Consider the following 19,472-nt stretch of genomic DNA (forward strand, 5'->3'; position numbering starts at 1 on the left):
ATTTCCTAAAACAGAAGCTATACAAAAATGCAAATGCATTAACCAGCAATGATGGGTCTACTGGGAATGATGGTACCAGCTTCTTCAACCCTGGCCCTAAGTCCCTATCCTTGTGGACAATCAGCAATGCATTTCTCAAATACCAGTAGCAATGGGATCCCTGGATATGTGGCCACCAAAGGGTCTAACACCCCCAGCATTAGCTCCATATTGATGCTGCCTAACTGTGATTTCAAAACGATCAGACATACAGAGTGAAACGGGTCACTCAGCCCAGACTCTGCCAGAGGGCTGCCTGATACCTGAAGATAAAATGTGTCCATTGTGGGTATTCTTTCATATAAGCCAATTCCCTCTCTCTATAACCAAGCAATTAGTTCTGCATGTCTGGAGCCAGGAGGGGATGGATTCATTGCTTCTGCATATCACCACTGAGAGCTGGAAACAAAGTGCACCCTGCAGGGGCAGCAAGGGTGGAGCTGAGTCTGGAAATTGCTCTACCCCCCTCACCCAGGAAGGACAAGGGTCTGGGGAATATTTAGCCTGAGAAATCATGCATACCACCCACAATCATACTCATGTAAATAAAACTACCAGCTGCTGGGCATTTGCTGGGTGTCAGGCCCTGCTAAGAGCTTTCCATGAGTTGTCTCATTTGCTTATCTCTTAGTGTTTCTCAGGGGTGGGGCCTTCTCTGTTAAAAGGGGTCCTCTGGTTCTGTCTCAGAAGCTACAAATATCCAGGGGTGAGGGGAATCCCTCCCCGCAACAGATTCTGCTCAACCGAGGGAAGACTGCTAACTGATAAAGCTGAGCAAAACAGGGGACAGACTGGCACTCAGATGTCATCACTTCCTGTGGGAGAGGTGGCCTTTTCAGGACAGGGGTGGCCAGGCCTTTCCCTCTCTGATATTCAAAGAATATTTCTGGGAGTTCTGTTGTGGCTCATGGGTAATCAACCTGACTAGAATCTGTGAGGACGCGGGATCAATCCCTGGCCTCGATCAATGGGTTTAAGGATCCGGGGTTGCCGTGACCTGTGGGGTAGGTTGCAGACACAGCTCAGATCTGGTGTTGCTGTGGCTGTGATGTAGGCCGGCAGCTACAGGTCTGATTCCACCCCAAGCCTGGGAACTTCTATATACTGCAAGTAAGGCCCTGAAAAATAAATAAATAAATAAATATTTTTTTTAAAGACACTCCCCCCCCCAAAAAAAAAGAGTGTTTCTGAGGGAAAAAACCTTTCCAAGGTCTCGGTGCTCAGGCTCAATCTGGAGAGGAACACCTCCATCCTGTGAATGCAAATGATGAAACAGCCCTCACAGAGGCTGTCAGTAATCCTAGACGCACCCTTCAGGTGTGCAAGGGGCAGTGCTGTCCCAGAAAAGCAGGGTCTCAGGTGACCTGGCTAGAGTTTCCAGACCCTCCTCCCGGCTCGTGCGCCCGCGCGCGCGCGTGGAGCGCCCCGCCCGCCCCTCTGCTGGAAGGGCCGCTGTGGGGTGTGGTTGGGGCAGGAGGATTGGGAGGGTCTGTGCCTCTGGAGCTGCCGCTGTATGTGTTTGCAAGTGTTTGCGAGTGAGCGCGTGTGCCAGTCGCGTCGGTGGGCGCGGTGCGCAAATCCCGGCCAGCGCTGTGCGCCCGGGAGAGTTCGCTCTGAGTACACACGCCCCTGAGCTCCCGGTTCCCGCCCTGCAGCCGCGCCCGGGGTCCGCTCGCCCTAGGGACCAGAGGCCAGGCGCGAGGGGGCGCCGCGCCACCGTAGCCAGGCGGATTGCTGAGGCCGGGCCGGGCCGGGGGCGGCGCGCGGGGCGGTGCCGGACTCCGCGGGCTGCGGGCTCCGGAGACGCCGCGCTCCGCCCCGAGGAGGCCGCCGGCTGGGCAAGCAGAGCGGCAGCCCGCGGAGTCCAGCCCCGAGGTAAAGTTATGCGCGGTGGGGCGGAAGATCTACCCGGGAGGGTCCCGGGGTGCGGGGATTCTGCAACCGAGGATCCCGATGCAAGAGCGGGGGCGGGAGGGTTCTACACCCGTGGGTCCCCAGCAGGAGCAGGGACAGGAGAATCTACGCCGGAGGGTCCCGAGGCCAGAGAGGAAACTGGGTGCGGGCGCGGCGTGGGGAGAGGTCTACAATGCAGCCTCTCGGGATCGTAGCGGGGACCGAGGGTCTACCCCGTAAGGTCCTGATGCAGGAGAAAGGGCGTGAGGGGCGCAGGGGTCTGTACCCGAGCGTCTGCGGCGGGAGCAGGGAAGGAGGGACGCAGGTACCTGTCCCGAAGAGGCAGTAGCCCTGCGCGCGTAGTCTCTACTCCAGTGCTGGGAGGGGTGGGAGCAAAGGAGATTCCAGAAGAACATTTAGGTGCCCCTATCCCCCACCCCCTCCGCCATCGGGGGCGGGGCGAGGATGGGCACCGCCCCTAGCCCCCAGCCAGGCTCCGAGTTCCCTGGGGGACCGGCACCCTGCCGGAGGCGCGCTAGGGTTCCGACTGCTTCGTGCGCTTTCATGGAGGTCCGAGCGGCGGTGGCCTGGTCCCGGCTGCCGCCCCGTCTGTCCGCGTCGAATCTGCAGGAGCCCAGGTAAGAGGAAAGACAGGTGCGGCAAAGCGGCATCCGCGACCTGTGAAGTGTGACCTGGGCGGGAGATAAGAGTGGGTGCACCTGACTTGGGTGACCAGGAATCTCCCAGGCGCCCACCCTGGCTGGCCGTGGGCGCATCCGGTTCCGCGAAGAGGGGGCGGGACGTGGGAGAGTCTTGGGCGCGCGGGTGTCCTTTCCTCTCCCCTTCCTGCCGCCCCTCCCAAGCTCAGGGGACGTCGCCGCCTGTACACATCAGTGCATGCAGACTAGCGTTGCACAGACACACACACACACACACACACTCGCAAACATGCTCGCGCGGCAGCCCTCCCAGCCTTGCCTTCTCTGGCCAGGCCATGATCTGAATCCTGGAGAGGGAGCCCCGCGAGCAGCCTGGAATTCTGCAAACGCGGAGCCCAAGCGCGTCCTGCGCCCTCCTCCCACCGCTCGAGCCGAGTCTAGGGGGCTCCCACACTCGCCCGCTCATCTCAGGTTGGGCGCTGGGGCTGGGGGAGCAGAGGGCAGCCCAGCGTCTGGTCAGGGGCCGGGGGAATGAGGTGGGCGGGTGCTCAAGGGGTCCTGGGCTTCGGCAGGGATGACCAGGACTTCCAGAAGGGCAAGCTGGGGTCTCTCTGAGCCCCTGGAAGTCCCCCAAACCACAGAGTGGCTGGGCCAGCGCCTGCCGTGGCATGTTTATACTTCAGAGGTTTTCGATGACCAGTGCAGCTCCCTCCCAGCCCACCTCCTTCTTTCTGGTTTCTGGCTCTTCAGCCAGGGCTCTCTGGTCATGGACTCCCTTTGTCACCTTTGTCACCTCATCTGGAGCCGGATTTGCACTGGGATGGATTTTACTTGGCCTTTGTAATTCCCATTCTCCTCCCTCTCCTGGGGCTGCACAGACACTAGTTTCCTGAGTTCTGGACTCAAGGCCAAGGTTTGGAGCAAGTGGCTATTGTAAATGGACCTTGATTGGTGCATGTGGCAGTGACTCTGCTGGGAGGCACCCCCCCCCACCAGGAGGTGGCAGTGGCAGGCTCCTTCACCTCCCCAGCCCTGCTCAGGGGCAGTTGCTGAGGGGTCAGTTAGGTAAACTGAGATGAGATGGGAGACTCAGAGACTCCATCTCTGCTGAGCAATCCAGAGCAGGTCCCAAAAACCTCAGGAAGATTTAAGCGGAAGATGGCATTCACTCCTCTCACCCTCCTCTCTAGGACTGTGCAGGTCTGCAGCTGGCCTCCAAAGGTTTTGTGACATGCCCGGTTTGTCAATGGATGACATCACTCTGGCTTCTCTTAAACTGAGTTACAGGAAGCGTTGTGGGTTGGGGGCTGGAATCCACTTTGCTTACCAGCCACACACATAGTAAGGATTGCATAGTACTGCCCGCAAAAGACGAGTATTGGGGACAGGTTATGGGAACAGTTCTCAGGTTCCTTCCAAGGCCAGTGGCAAAGTGTTCTGATCGCTTTTGTCTTACAATTTGTGTATTCCACTTTGCAAAAGTTTTTTTTTAATACACAGAGATTTCCATAATTTAAGAAAAATTGGGTGTTTTTGTAGGCATGAGAGAAAGGGAGGGAAGCTAGTTCTTGGCTGGCACTGAGGCCTGCGCATGCCAGATGCTCAGAAATATGTGCTGGTTGATTCATTGTTTGAGTTTAATTAAGAGTTTCTAGCCAGGATATGGCTGAGAGCTGCATTATCATAATTACAGGTGTATATACCATGATTAATAGGTCACATGGAACACATAGGTTGGTAGGAAATGTTAAAATGTTGGGTTTCGCCCTGGCAAAAGCAGGTGGCATCTCTGTCCCAAGGATTTGGCAGCTGGACTGCGGGCAGCCTCCCTGGCCTGCCGCCCCAACCATGACAGGCTCCAGCTACTCTTCCCCCAGGCCCCAGGAAGGCAGGGCGGCTGAGGGGTATTGGCAGAGGCGGGGGGCGGGGGGCTTCACTTCTGCAGCGCTTGGATGTGAAGAGATGGGAGTGAAAGGGAGCAGAGAAGGTGGTACCAGGATGTGTGGGAGCTGGGGGTCAGAGGAGCCAGGAGAGGGGCGCTGGGGGTGGGGAGGCTTTCCATGTGAGATGGGTCCAGGGGGTCCGAGAACAGCCATGTGTGTGGATCTGAGTGCCAGAATACTGATAGGCGATTTCATGAGGAACAGGGACATTTAGGATGAGCCATGGCACCCCCTCAAGAGGCCGCTTATGGTCAGACAGCGGACAGGTTACCCAGAGCCTTGTGCCGTTAACGCATCAAAGAAGGATCAGGTGTGTGTCACTGTGATGGCAGATACGTGTGTCCTGGGGCTCCTGGGCTGTGAGTCGGTGGGCATCGTCAGCGACTGCTGTTTTAGTTTCTGATTCCTCCTATGTCAGGTGGGAAGGCAGCACTGAACCACATCTTAACTCTGACTTTCAGCAGAGAAACTTGTTTCATAAAAGGTTGTCAAGGAGTTCCCGTCGTGTGCCGTGGTTAATGAATCCGACTAGGAACCATGAGGTTGAGGGTTCGAGCCCTGGCCTTGCTCAGTGGGTTAAGAATCGGGCGTTGCCATGAGCTGTGGTGTAGGTGGCAGACGCGGCTCGGATCCCACGTTGCTGTGGCTCTGGTGTAGGCTGGTGGCTACAGCTGCGATTGGACCCCTAGCCTGGGAACCTCCATAGGCCGAGGGAGTGGCCCTAGAAAAGGCAAAAAAGACCCCCAAAATAAATAAATAAATAAATAAAAATAAAATAAAAGGTTGTCAATAATACATTCACTCAAAATGAAACACCCAGTATTTTAATTTGATTGTGTTTTTTAGAAGACAAATTGAAATGTCATGTATAAATAGTACAGAAGACCTTTACTTTGCTTTTTAAATTAATGAAGCTAAGACAGTGAGAGCAAACTGTGCAGGCCAAGGGTATACGGTCCCCCTGGCCCTGAGGCCCAGCTGCTCCTGAGGGGCCCAGGCTCTGCACCACCCAACCCCCCCCACACACACACACCCCAGCCCTGGACAGGCCTCTCAGGATTTAGCATTCTCTCCCTTGGCCTCACTGGGCACCTGCCCTCCTGGCCAAGCCTGCTCTGCCCGCGTCCCCAGCTCTGCTTGGCCTCCCTTGAGAAGGAAGCAGGCAAGTTCCAGTGGCGGCCAGGGCCCTGGACCGCAGTTCCCAGAATTTAATGACCTTCCAGGATATTTTTAACCTTCTCAGATATTTAAATGACGGAGTTAAATCTTAGATTAGACTTGAGAAGTTGGGCACATGAAAGTCAAGGCCAGATGATGGCCCAGCAGATCCTCAGAAACCCTCAGGCTGATCTGAAAGTTGCAGAGGTGTTTACAAAATTCTAGCTTGAAGAGGCAAATTTATTTTTGTGAAGGATGAGCCTTTTCCAGTAGAAGAGGCTGTGACCTCTGTGTTTCTGAATCAGTCCTCACTGGCCTGCGGCCACCCGGCCTCAGCAGGACTCAGTGGGGGTCGTGTGTGTGTGGGCAGAGGGTCTGCCTGGCTGACGTGGTTTCCAGGGGCCCCTGTGCTCCATCTGGGTGTCTCCACACGTCCTTCACCCTTCCCACCATCAGGGAAGGGGGTCTGCCCCAGTGACCCTCACCACTGCAAAGGTGGGAAATGCTTGCTTGTGAGTTGTGCATCTCTGCAGCAGGAGCAGAACAGAAAGCGTCAGCATTTCAGCATCACAGGTGTGGTTCCCTGTGTTCTGGTCACAACCATGGGAAGGCCCTACCCAGGCTGCGTGTCTGGGACCCAGATCGTCTCTCAGCACCCGCCGGCCAGACCCTCACACAGGGAGGTCGAGGCCTGGCAGTGGGCGCTGACTCAGAGCCCTGTCCCTTGCTGAGAAAGCCCCTGGAAGGCTCCCCACCCGAGTCGTCTACCTCAACTCGGGTTCAAGCTCGGCCGGCCATCTCCGTGAGCACAGTCTGAGCCAAGCGACCCAGCCGAGCAGACTTCAGATCATCTCCCTAAAGAAACAGGTAGGAAGCAGGTTCCCCTTCTGTTTCCTTTCTTCTTTGGAGGAGTGGAAGAAGCATGTAGATTAACATGGGGGAGAAAATGCATCACAAGTTTTAAACCCATTATGTTTTATTTAACATTATAGCAATTAATGCAATGGCACGAAATGCTTCAGTGAAATAAAGTACATTAAAAATGAATGCCCATTATGTAGATGAGCTACTTAGTTGTAGGGAGGGGAGTGGAGTCTTCCTCTCATCCTCCGTGATATGTGGTTGTGATGCTGTGATGTTATTAGGCCCTATCTTAGGCGTCTCCTCTCTGGAGCATTTAGCTAATTCACAGTTACTTCAAGAAAATGACAGTTTCTAACTAATGAACAACGTTCCTTGACTCTTTTTTTCTATGAAAAAAAAAAAAACATCTTTTAGGTGAGGAAATACAGGGAACATGTACTGTTGGCTTCTTGATACTCACCAAATCAGAAATAGAAAATTTCTAGAGTCTCAATAAGATACAGAGCTGTGCTAGGCAGCACTCATGGTAAATAGGAGGTTCTTACCTCTGAGAATCGTGAAGTATTGTTTTAATAAGAAACCTCCAACTGAGGGGGGCTTGTCACACAGGAACTGCCTGGGCTCCAGTCCCGAGATACACCTACATCCAGGCCTGGTGCTTCCACTGGAGGCAGAGCTACGATGGACGACCCAGCGGGTGGGGAAGTCACACAGCCCAGCCCCGGCCTGCCCTGCTCTGCAGGTCGGCAGGTGGGTCATGTCTGGGCTGACACCCTTTTATGTGAAGAGATTGTTTCACATCAAAGGAACCATGACCAAAAGAAACTGACTCTGAGCCCAAGGAACAAGTGGGAAGTTTGTGGTTCCAGATACAAAACATGCAGGTAAAAGTGCTTTTCCTTCACAATGAAAGAAGCACATTTTTATCATAGAAAACTTGAAAACATGGATTAAAGAGAAGCATAGGCTGTAGTTCCCCTTGTGGCACAGCAGAAAAAAATCTGATTAGGAACCATGAGGTGGTGGGTTCGATCCCTGGCCTCGCTCAGTGGGTTAAGGATCCGGCGTTGCCATGAGTTGGGGTAGAGGTTGCAGACTCGGCTCAGATCCTGCATTGCTGTGGCAGTGGCATAGGCCAGCAGCTGTAGCTCCGATTTGACCCCTAGCCTGGGAAAGAAAAAGAGAGAAGCATAGGCTTAAGGGAAATCTTGTATAATTCCACCACCTGGGGGAAGGTCTACTCATTTGTGAGGATATTGCCTTCTATCTATTTCCGAGTTTACACACAGAGTTGCCACACACATTCACACAAAGAGCACAAACGTAGACGGTCACATAAGCACTTGGTATTATTTTGTGTCTTTACATTTTCACTTGTTTTATTGAATGTGTTTGTTTCCTTCTGTTGGCCACGTGCATTGTTTCTAATTTTTCAGTGTTCTCTAATAGACATCTTTATAGCTAAGTCTTAAACAAACTTTGCATTTGGCCAAACACATGGCTTAGGCTTTTGATGCAAACTGCCACGTTGTCTCCCAGGAAAGCTGTGTTCCCTCCACGTCCTCTCTGTGCTCAGCGCCTCTCAAATCAACACTCTGATCTCTTCACATTCCCAAAGTCAAAAGTGTCTTTTGTTGGCAAGGTCACATGTAGCCCTTACTAAACACTCGTGTGGGAGAGAGTGTGGGTTGGGACATGTGCTCCTGGCCCTGCTCCTGGCTTCTGTGTCCCAGTGTGTCCCTGAGGGTCCAACGACAGGAAAGGCCTGGTTTCTGTGTGTGTTTTACAGAGATCTTGGCTGCTCTGTTATCCTGTTAGTCTCCCAGGAAGGTTGCTTTTTTCACCCATCACCTTTTTCTTCTGCCCTGTTTCTCTGTGCCAACGTCATTTGACCCGTTTTGGGTGAGGACCTCATCCCAGGCCACTGCTTGCCTCCATGATTCCGTTAGGATTTGTCTCCAGCCCTGCAAGGGTCCACCGGGCCGTGGAGGCACGTGGTCACCCGGCCTCTGGCCTTGGCAGCAGCACGGCTTAGTCTGCGGCCATAGGGCTGGGCCTTAGGGCAGCAGCCATTTCTGAGCATTGCCAGTGAGTTGCTTCTGAGCTAAATCATCAGATAATATATCTCAACCTCCTGAAATCTGGAGTCTAGTTGTCAGGGAGGAGGAGACGGGTTGATGCTCTACACATGTGCACATACATACACACACTACACACAGGTACTCACCCACATGCACACACGTGTGCAACATGCACACAGTACTACACAGTGTACTCACCCACATGCACACACACGTGCACAAGCCTGGTGTGCAGAGGAGACCCTCAGAAAAGTTGGGCCACCTGGCCTGAGTGGAGCCCAGGGCAGGGAGTCTGGGCCAGACGGTCCTGGGAACTTCCATATGCCGCAGGTGCAGCCCTAAAAAGAAAAAAAAAAAAGTGAAACTATAAGACTTCTAGAAAAAATAGGAGAGAATCAAGAGAATCATCTGGTTGTAGGGTCAGGCAAGGACTTAGACTCGACACCAAAAGTGTGATCCATAAAAGGGAGACTTGATAAATCGGACCTCATCACAAACAAAAATGGCTTTTCCGAAGACCCTCCTAAGAGCATGGAAGGAAAAGCTACAGAATGGCAGACACTATTTGCAAACCACACATTCACTAAAGGACCAACATCTGCACCATATAAAGAATTCTCAAAATTCAATAGCCAACAACAAGTAACAACAGCAACAACAACACAACCAAAAAAAGTTCACTTAAAAGTGAGCCGAACAAGGGGGAGGGGGTGGGAGTGGGATGGACTGGGAATTTGAGCTTAATAGATGCATACTATTGCCTTTGGAATAGATAAGCAATGATCCTGCTGTATAGCACTGGAAACTATATCTAGTCACGGTGGAGCATGATAATGTGAGAAAAAAGAATGTGTATGTGTATGTGTGACTGGGTCACCCTGCTGTACGGTAGAATATTGACAGAACACTGTAAACAAGCTATAATGGAAAAAAATAAGAATAAAAAAAAAGTGAGCAAAACATATGAACAGCTATCTTCCCAAAGAGGATATACAGATGGTAAATAAGCACATGAAAAGATGTTCCACGTCATTAGCCATTAGAGAAACGCAAATTAAAACCACAAAAAGATATCACTGCACGTTTATCCGAAATGGCTAGAATGAAAACTAGACACCAAATGCTGACAAGGATGCAGAGAAATGATCTCTCATACCTCGCTGGTGGGAATGTAAAATGGTACAAATGTTATGGAAATTTGTTTGGCAGTTTCTTATAAAATCAATTAGGCAACGGCAGTCTGACCCAGCAGTTACACTCCTGGGCATTTAGCCCGGAGAAATGACAGCTTACATTCACATAAAAACCTGTACACAACAATTTATAGCAGTTCTGCTTGTAATAGTCAAAAACTGGAAACAACCCAGGTTCTCTCTACGGTGAATGGTTAGACTGTGGTCCCTCCACACCAGAAATACTACTCGCAGTTTAAGAAAAAGAGAGAGCTATCGATACACCCAGCTGTTTGGATGAATCTCCAGAGAATTTGCTGAGTGAAAAAAAAAAAAAATAAAACACTTTTTACAGTGAAAATCTATGTATGTGATATTAATATACTTTAAAACATATTTATTTGGGACCTGAGGAAGGCTTCTCAGTAGAAAATGGTGCTCTTTGCAGCATTCATAGAATGGTGTCTAACTGTAAATTAATATTAAAATCATGTCCAACAACAGGGAAACGTCAAAGTGAGTGATGGCCTGCCCTCCAGATGAGGTCTTCCACATGGCATCCATTAGTAACTCACAGACAGGGTAAAGAAGTAGGGGAGGTTAGGTGTGACTTCTAGTGGCCTCAAAAAAAAAAAATCCAACACTAGGAGTTCCCTTTGTGGCTCAGTGGGTTAAGGACCTGACCAGTATCCATGAGGATGCAGTTTGATCCCTGGCCTTGCTCAGTCAGTTAAGGATCGGTGTTGTGGTGAACTATGGTGTGGGTTGCAGATGTGACTTGGATCTGGCATTCCTATGGCTATGGCATAGGCTGGCAGCTGCAGCTCTGATTAGACCCCTAGCCTGGGAACTTCCATATGCTGCAAGTGCTGACGCTAAAAAAAAAAAAAAAAAAAAAAAAAAAAAAATCCAATACTATATTTCAGCTGGATTCCCAACATCACAGAGAGAACCACAATTTGGCAAAAATGTGGGCCTTTCTTTAGAGCCCCCATCCCACCCAGCCAGTCAGCACAGACCCTAGACTTCTTAAAAGGCTTGCTCAGCTTCCCTGTTTTATGGTCAGATGCACCCAGGGCGGGAAGAGGAAAACTTTGGACTCTGAGAACACTGGATCTTTTGTGTTGCCCCTGTGGCATCCTTGCTGCAGGTGTCCATCCATCCATCTCCCTCCACCTGTGCACCTCGCCCACCTGGGCACCCCTGCCCCTGCAGATGTCCACGGCCAGCAAGTGAATTCAGCCAACCATGGAAGGAAGGGAGTGGGGAACCCCCAGATCTATGCTGCTTGTCAGTGGTGACAGGATTAAAGATGTCTCTTCCTTTTATCTTTTTTCTTATCTTTAGGGCCACACCCATGGCATATGGAAGCTCCCAGGCTGGGGGTCAAATCGGAGCTGCAGCTGCTGACCTACACCACAGCCACAGCAATGCCAGATCCTTAACCCACTGAGCGGGGCCAGGGATCGAACCCAAGTCCTCATTGATACTAGTTGGGTTCTAAACTCTCTGAACCACAACAGGACTCCCCTAGAAATGTTTTCTGAGGCCTGAAGTCACAGCAGCCCATACTGGAATCATTGAAAGGCTCATGGTGGAGTGTCCTCAGAGACCCTAATCATGGGGGATGCGGGGTTGCTCCCAGCAGTAGTTAAGGCATCACCTCTGTGACATGTGATGCTGAGCCAGCCCTGGGGGTTGAGGCGCAGCTCGGTCTGCAGCTTCCTATGTCCCAAGACAGAGAAGCATCAGGGAGGCTTGAGCAGGCCTTCACTGTGATCGTTTTCAGGGTGAACTGGCCTGGGTCAGCAGAGGTGGGCATCTGGCAGCCTGGGGGGCTGTAAAGAGCCAAGGTCTGGCTTGGCTCCTGGGTCACCAGTGCCATGGTGCGACCTCAGAGCCCAGACCCAGGGCAGAAGTTCATTGAATATGTGCATATTGTCTGCAAATACTCCAGAGGTGAAGGAAGCAAAATAAGAGCAGAGAGGTCACAGCCATGGCAAAGGAGGGGTGGGGGTCATACTAGGAGGCCAGGGGCCAAGGCCACACACCCACAGGACACTGCCATGGGAGGGGCCTGCTGAGGGATGCCGGTCCGACAGTGCCCAGCACCTGCAGCTGACAGCAGCACGCACAGCTCATCCCTGGTTCTCACGGGCACCTGCCCTAAGTCAGGACACAGCCTCGCTGTCCTTGAAGCCTCCCTGGCAGCCATTCAGGGACAGCTGGGACTCAGGTCTCAGCACTGGGAGCTGATGGGGGAGGGCTCCTCCACCCTCCACCCCACATCCTATCACGCACAGGCCCAGCAGTCAGGTGTCGTCTGCAAGAGCTGCAGTTTACAGACGGCTCAGAGCTCAACTCAGGGGCAGTCAGGCCCACGCAGCTAGCAGTTTGATTTAGGGGCTGCCCCCTGGATAGAACATGGCACCAGCGTTTCAGCTGTTTTAAACAGTACCATCATGGCATTAACGTTCACCGAGTTGTGCAACCATCACCACCATTTCCAAAATGTTTTCATCACCCCGAACAGAGACTGTGTACCCATTAAACAGTAGCCCCCTACTTACCCCTCCCCCAGCCCCTGCTAACTTCTGATCTACCTTTTGTTTATATGGGTTTGCCACTTCTAGACGTTTCATACAACGTTGATCCTTTTGCGTCTGACTTATTTTGCTCAGCATGGTGTTTTCAAGACCATCCGTGTTGTAGCAGGTGTCAACGCTTCATTTCCCTCTGTGGCTGAGGAAGATCCCCTTGCATGGATGGACCAATTTGTCTGTCCGTTCACCTGGATGTTTGCTCCCATCTTCCAGCTACTGTGCATAATGCTGCTGTGAACACCTGTGGAAGCTGCTGCTTTCCATTTTTTTGGTATATACTTAGGAGCGGAATTGCTGGTAATTCCAGCATGGTAATTCAATGTTTACTTTTTTGAGGCCCTATCAAACTGTTTTCCACAGAGTTGGCACCACTTTCTGTTCCCACCAGCAGTGTACTTGGTCCCCGTTTCTCCATATTCCTGTCAACACTTGTTCTTTCTGACAACAGACATCCCAGCCCTTGCCATTTTGGTTGGCATGTCTCCAGTGTTTGTTGGCTGTTTGCCTTCTTTGGAGAAATGTCTATTCAAGTCCTTTGCCCATTTTTTGTTGTTTAGTTGTAGAATTCTTTATATAATCTTGATATTAAACCCTTATCAGATATGTGATTTGTAACTATTTTCTCCAGTTCTATGGGTTTTTTCACTCTATTGATAATGCCTTTCAATACACAGAAGTCTAATTTTAATCAAGTCTAGTTGGTCTATTATTTATTTATTTATTTATTTATTTATTTATTTATTCGTCTTTTTGCTATTTCTTTGGGCCACTCCCACGGCATATGGAGGTTCCCAGGCTAGGGGTCAAATTGGAGCTGTAACCATCGGCCTACGCCAGAGCCACAGCAACGCGGGATCCGAGCCGCGTCTGCAACCTACACCACAGCTCACGGCAACGCCGGATCGTTAACCCACTGAGCAAGGCAGGGAGCGAACCCACAACCTCATGGTTCCTAGTCGGATTCGTTAACCACTGCACCACAATGGGAACTCCTGGTCTATTATTTATTTATTTGTTTATTTATTTTGCTTTTTGGGCTGAACCAGTGGCATGTGGAAGTTTCCAGGCTAGGACACTAGAGTTGCAGGCCTACCCCACAGCCACAGCAGTGAAGGATCCGAACCTTGTCTGTGGCCTACACCACAGTTCACAGCAATGCTGGATCCTTGACCTACTGACCAAGACCAGGGATCAAATCGATATCCTCATGGATACTAGTCAGATTCGTTACCGCTGAGCCACAACAGGAACTCCTGGGTTGGTCTATTTTTTAACTTTGTTGTGTATGTTTTCAGTGTTGTATCCATTGCCAAATTCAAGGTCTTGAATATTTGACCCTGTTTTTTCCTAAATTTTATGATTTTTAGCTCTTAAACTTAGATCATTGATCCATTTTGAGTTGTTTTCTATATGGCGTGAAGTAAAGGTTCAAGTTCACCATTTTGCATGTGGCTGCCCAGTGTTCCTGCTATCATTTGTTGACTAGACTGCCCTCTCCACCTCGAGTGGCCTTGGCACCCTTTTCTCAAATCAGCCAAGGGTTTATTTCTGGGCTCTTCCTCACATCCCATGTGTCTGTCCACACACCAGGACCGCACACGTAATGACTGTCGTTTTGTGATGTGTTGAGATTGAGAGGTGTGAGACCCACCAACTTTGTTCTTTTACAAGGTTGTCTTGGCTGTTCAGAGTCCCTGTGTTCCATATGAATTTTAGGACAGGTTTTTCATTTTTGCAAAATGTGTCATTAGGTTTTGATAGGCCATCCTAGTGGGCTGAGCATGCTGGCAGATTCTGCCTTTTAGGAAATCCCGGCACCAATATTTTGGGAGAGAGTGTGAAGGCTTCAGTAAAACTTGTCAAACTCAGACTCAAGGCACTTTTCATTCTGGTGCCTTAGGGTTTAAGCAGAAAAGGTTAGAGTTTTTATTTGAACTATTTTACATTTATAGAAAAGCTGCAAAATTAGCTCAGTTTTCCTACATCCCCTCTCCCAACTTCCCCCTCATGTTACCATCGTACGTGATAACACAGTGAAACCAGGAAACCAGCTCTGGTCCTGCACGTTAACTGGGTGGAAGCCCCCTCAGATGCCCCCAGTTCCCACGGAGGTTCTCTGCCAGGATGCTTTCAGAGCCACACCACGGCTGCTCCGTGCTTCTGCAACATGTCTCCCATCTGTCTTTGCCTCAGAGATGCTGACACTTCAGAAGGGTGTTCTCAGCCTGTGACAATCTACCCACCTGACACAGCCTTTCATGCATGGCTCTTGTATGTCACTGCACAGCCATCAAATGCTGTTTCTCACAGCTTCTCAGGCTAGTTCCTATCACCTTCTCACCACCCCCGCCCCTGTGAGGCTGCTGTACACATGCCATACCTGTTACTGTTTCCTGTGCCACTTGAGTTTTGTTTCATCCGTGACGGGAACGTGGAGCATGTGGCCCCGGAAGGGGCCAATCTTCCTGAGTGTCACCTGCCCAATCCACAGACATCTGTGTGCTCTTTACGCCTCACCTAATGCAGAGTTTGCCTACTCTACAGGTGCCTTTGGCCGTTCATCCTGGAAACCACTCCAGGTTCAGGTTTAGGTTAGGTACTTCTCGACATGGAGACCTTCCTGGTTCTGCTGCAGCTGCCGCGCCCCCACTGTGTGAACCACGGTGTATTCCGTCTCTCTCCTCCGCATGGCCGTTGGGTTGTGTGTGATGTTTCGCAGTTGCAAACAATGGTGCACTGACTCACCTCTGCAGGTGTGTGTTTATATTTCCTGGGGGTTGACTCCCAGAAGTAGGACGGCATTTGTGTAAAGTGCTCAGGTGTGCCAATTCCCTCTGGGGGCGGGACCAGGCTCACTCCTATGGTGGAGTGTGGTTTTCCTCACAGCCAGGCCAACACTGGGTGTTGTTGGGTTTTCAGATTTTTGCTAGTCTTGTGGGTGAGAAATGATATCTCAGTGCATCTTAACTTGTACATCTCTAATGATAAGTGTGTGTGAACATTTCTCCTGTACAATGGAAGGCAATTTTTAGCTCTTTTTTTTTTTTCATGCTTGCCTGTTCATGGTGTTTTTTTCCATCTTTTGTGGGGTTTTTGGTCCTTTATCTCCCAGTTTTTAAAGAGTTCTTTATATTTAGTTTTCTCTTCATAGCTTTTCTTTTTCAAGCTGGCCCTGACTATTCTTGCATGAATGAACTTCAGTGTTAATGGGTTTAACTGCCCTGGAGGTGCCCTGCTCCCTCTGACAGGTCCCAGTACATGGGGTTGGCTGGTGTCAGGGGCTCCCTGGAGAAGCCAGACGCTGTGGTCCCCACTCTAACACCACCAGTGACTCACACATGAGTCTACACCAAAAGTCAAGTTATGTGTATTACATTCTGTTGCAGAAGGTATGGATGATTAATCACTTGCTTAATAAAATTGATTTGAAAAAGAAATTACCAATTAAGAATTGTCATGATTCAAAAGTAAAAATTCAATTATCTGGAAAGTTTGCTTTGGTATATGTTCACTTTCTGTCTAGGTAACTGAGATTTGCTGTCTGGTGCCTGCGAGGAGGCCAACTGCTCTTACCAGGGGAACTAGGGTCCTGCTGGTCTTCTCTGGGGACATGGTGGAGGCCTCAGGTCTCCTCCTTCTGGGGACCAGCTTGGGGACACGCAGAGAGCCCAGGGCTGGAGCTGGAGCTGGAGCGTGGAGAGTCTGGGGCTGTCTGCGCCAGCTCTGTGCCTCCTAGCTGCAGCCCCTATTCACTGGGTGGGGGGTACGGGTCCATGCAGGGACCACCCCTGCACCCTTGCATGACCAGCAGAGGGTGGGAGGGTAGCTGCTGTGATCATGAGAACTTCAAGCCATCTCCTTTCTGTTCCCTGCATTTCAGTAGAACTTTCCTGTAAAGACATCTGCTCCGGGGTCGGTGTCCAGGGCCAGGCTAGACTAGAGGGATGGCCTCTTAGGTCTGAAAGAGCCCTGGGGCCCACGGAGGGCTCAGCTCTACCAGAGGACCTGGGGATGCCAGTCGCTTAGGACAGCAGCTCTCAAACTTCTCAGTCTTAGGAATCATTTAGGCCACATTGGAGAGCTCTTTTGATGTAGGTTTAGAAATCGAGGTGCAGGGACAAGCCTGCAGGGGTTGGGCTTGAGCACTGCCCTGGGTCCCTTGACTCACTGAGGGGAAGGCCTGAGAGTCGTCAGGGGCAAGAGTGCACTGGGTGGATTTTGGAAATGCAGCAAAGAAACAGGAGGTGTTAACACCTCCCTCCCTCCGGATCCTGATCTGTTTCCTCCAGACCGCAGGCCCCCAAACACGCCTCACAAGGGGCTGCCCCAGCTCCAAGCACTTGATGAGCGGGGGCCCCTCCATAGAGAGGCTATCTCTTCTCCAGGCGCCAGCTGTGAACAGCTATTTAAGAGGAAAAATGGATTTAACAGACATTTGCACACAAATGTACTAATTATAATCCTCTTACCTATACATTGAGACAGATTTAGCAGTTACAATTGTACTGGAACGTAATATTTTTAAAACTCGGCATCAAGGCATGCGCGATGTACTTAAACCCACAAGGAAATACGAGCTGAGATTCTGCCTGTAAGACCGTCATTGGTCCTGTGACTCGTGTCACCAAGTCCAGGGCCTGCGTGAGCCCAGTGGCGTGGGTCACCTAGAGGGACCTTGGGGCTTACGTGGGGTCAGCTGGGCCCTAGGCAGCCGAGGTGGTGGGCAGGTGGCCTGAGTCACAGTGACTCCTTGGCTTCTGCCCTGTGGCTCTGTCAACCCAGAGGCTGCCAGCTTACAGGAGGGTTGCTTACGGGGAGGGTCAGCGGCTCAGGGGGCGGGGCTAGGGCGTGAGGGTGTGGCTAGGGTCCTGGAGCCGGAAGTCAGGCGTGGGAGCTGGGAGCTGGGGGCTGGGGGGCTGGGGGCTGGGGGTGGGGGCAGTGGGCAGAGCACAAAGAGGGCATGTTCCAGGAGGACACAATGTCCTGTCACTGGGTGCTCTGTGGAGCACAGGGCAGGGCACGGTGAATTGTTCCTGCACCGATTAGAGGGAGCCCAGGGCGGGGGGTGGTCTTGGAAGAGGGAATAATGGGCAGTTGGAGGGAGAGCCCAGGATACAAGCTGGCCCCCAAAAGAATCCTTTCTCCCTAAAGCAAGAAAGACTCTTCAGCGGCCAAGAGGAGAGGCCCTGTGCTGGAGCCTAGAGGTAACAGCGCTTACGTTTATAGCTTGACACCCTCGAGTGTCTAACTCGCTGATGAGACAGAGAGGAGATAAGAAAAAGGACACATTCTGAAAAGCTATTATATTTGCATTTATCTTGTCAAAACCCTGCACTTAGCGAGGCAGTACATTTTGTAGACAGAGTGAGAAAACTGGGGAAAATTACAATAACCATCACGATGTAATTTAGTTGGTAATTGGAACAAATACAAGGGTTTCCCTGAAATAGAAGTTCTTAACCTGGGACCATGGGTCCATCTGACCTTGGCAGATTTCAAAGGGTCCTTGGAACCCTGGACTGTGTATTTTATGAGGAAGTGAATTGTGTCTCCTGAATTCTCCAAGACGTCCATGACCCAACCAAGGTCAAGAAGCCGCGCCCTAAAAGAGGGATTGACTTGTCGTTTCAGGGGTTGGAGAAGCACCAACAGAGGGCTCCTGAGCTGGCACCAGCTGAAAGGGGCCCCTGGGATGAGCCCCGACGAGGGGAAACCGGCCAAGGGTAAGAGGGTCTTGTGTTGTGGCCCAGCCACCGCTGGGAGAAGAGGTGTCTGAATTAAACGGTCGCCTAAAGAATTGCAACATTGGACCCCTGAAAACACAGCAATTTCTAGGATGGAGGCTGCAGCTGTGGGGAGAAAGCCACTGGGGTGAACTGGCTTCCAAGAGGGGAGGGGGGCACCTTAGATGCCCTTCCCTGCAGGACAGCTCCTTGGAAAGAGACAGAGACAGGTGGGGGACAGAGGGACGTGGCCATGAGTAAAGAGTTGGGTGATGGCCAAATAATGAACTTGGGGCCCCAAAGAGCCTGTATCTACCATCCACTCCCTTCCTTGTCCCTCGGGGCCTAAGGCTCCAGCCAGCCTCATCCTCCCAGGGGCACAAAGGTCAGGGAGGTGTTTGTTCTAAGAGGTCTCATCTCAGGACCCAGACTGAAGGCTAAGCAGGTGGTCTAGGGTGCTAACCCCCTTGGGCGGAAACTGTAACCACCAGCCGCACCTGCCCCAGGTGTCCCCCAGCTGTTCCGTGTCCCTCCTCTGCCCCAGGTATCTCCCACCTGCTCCCAGGTGTTCCTCACCTGCTCCCAGGTATCCACAGGTCCTCCAGGTATTCCTCACCTGCCCAAGATGTCCCTCACCTGCCTGGGTCTCTCTCCTCTTCAGACCTTGCTGCTACTTCCCTCTTCCGTCTTCTCACTCGTTCTTGCTTTTTTGCAAAATACCACAGTTCTCTTCTTTTCTGTTCTTATCCGTTATTTAGGGACCTGAGTCTGGAAGAGGCTAGAGATCATCTCATCCACTCTTTTGATTCACCAACTATACCCTGAGATGGGCATTTAAAGGAACTTTTAAGTAGCTATCCCTGGGCACCAGCCTTGAGGACTGGATCCTGTCTTCTGGCTCAGGCCTGGGTTTCCCACCTACGTAAAAGAATCTGCTGTGCATAGCACTTGGCAGGCTTATGAGACTTTCACACATTTAGATACTGTGTTTTCAAAGAAATGCCCTCCCGGGCATGGTTCTCCTCATCAGCGCTCTGGCCTGAAGTGTGGAGGCGATGAGCATGTGCTGACCCTCCAGGAGCTGGATGGTCCTGTCTCAGGGCTGTCCTGCCGCTCAGCACATCCCATCTGCTTGAGGGGGGAGGTAAAGTCTTAAAACTTGGCAGTGAAGGAGGGTGTGTAACTCGTCTTGGTGTTTCTCAAGCTTGTACCTAATTGAGGCTCTTACCTAAGTCTCTCCTGCTACATTTGGATGTGACTTAACGGTTGTTGGGAATTTCAGCTGTGAGTCTAACTGGTTTCAACGCCCACGTTGTCAGTGGTGTTTGCAAAGTGAA

The 19,472-nt window shown here is 51.3% G+C and overlaps 1 protein-coding gene across 2 annotated transcripts in view; it reads left to right on the plus strand.

Annotated features, from left to right (window-relative positions):
• The window catches only part of KCNG2 (potassium voltage-gated channel modifier subfamily G member 2), a 61,263-nt gene continuing 43,615 nt past the window's right edge, over positions 1,825–19,472 (plus strand). The window contains exons 1-2 of one of the 2 annotated variants that reach the window (XM_021096336.1): positions 1,825–1,914; positions 18,044–18,135. The gene's annotated coding sequence lies outside the window, so the exon portion shown is untranslated. The other variant, XM_021096337.1, reaches the window with a different exon arrangement.

The sequence above is a fragment of the Sus scrofa genome, chromosome 6, assembly GCF_000003025.6.
Source record: "Sus scrofa isolate TJ Tabasco breed Duroc chromosome 6, Sscrofa11.1, whole genome shotgun sequence".
NCBI classification, from domain to species: Eukaryota; Metazoa; Chordata; class Mammalia; order Artiodactyla; family Suidae; genus Sus; species Sus scrofa.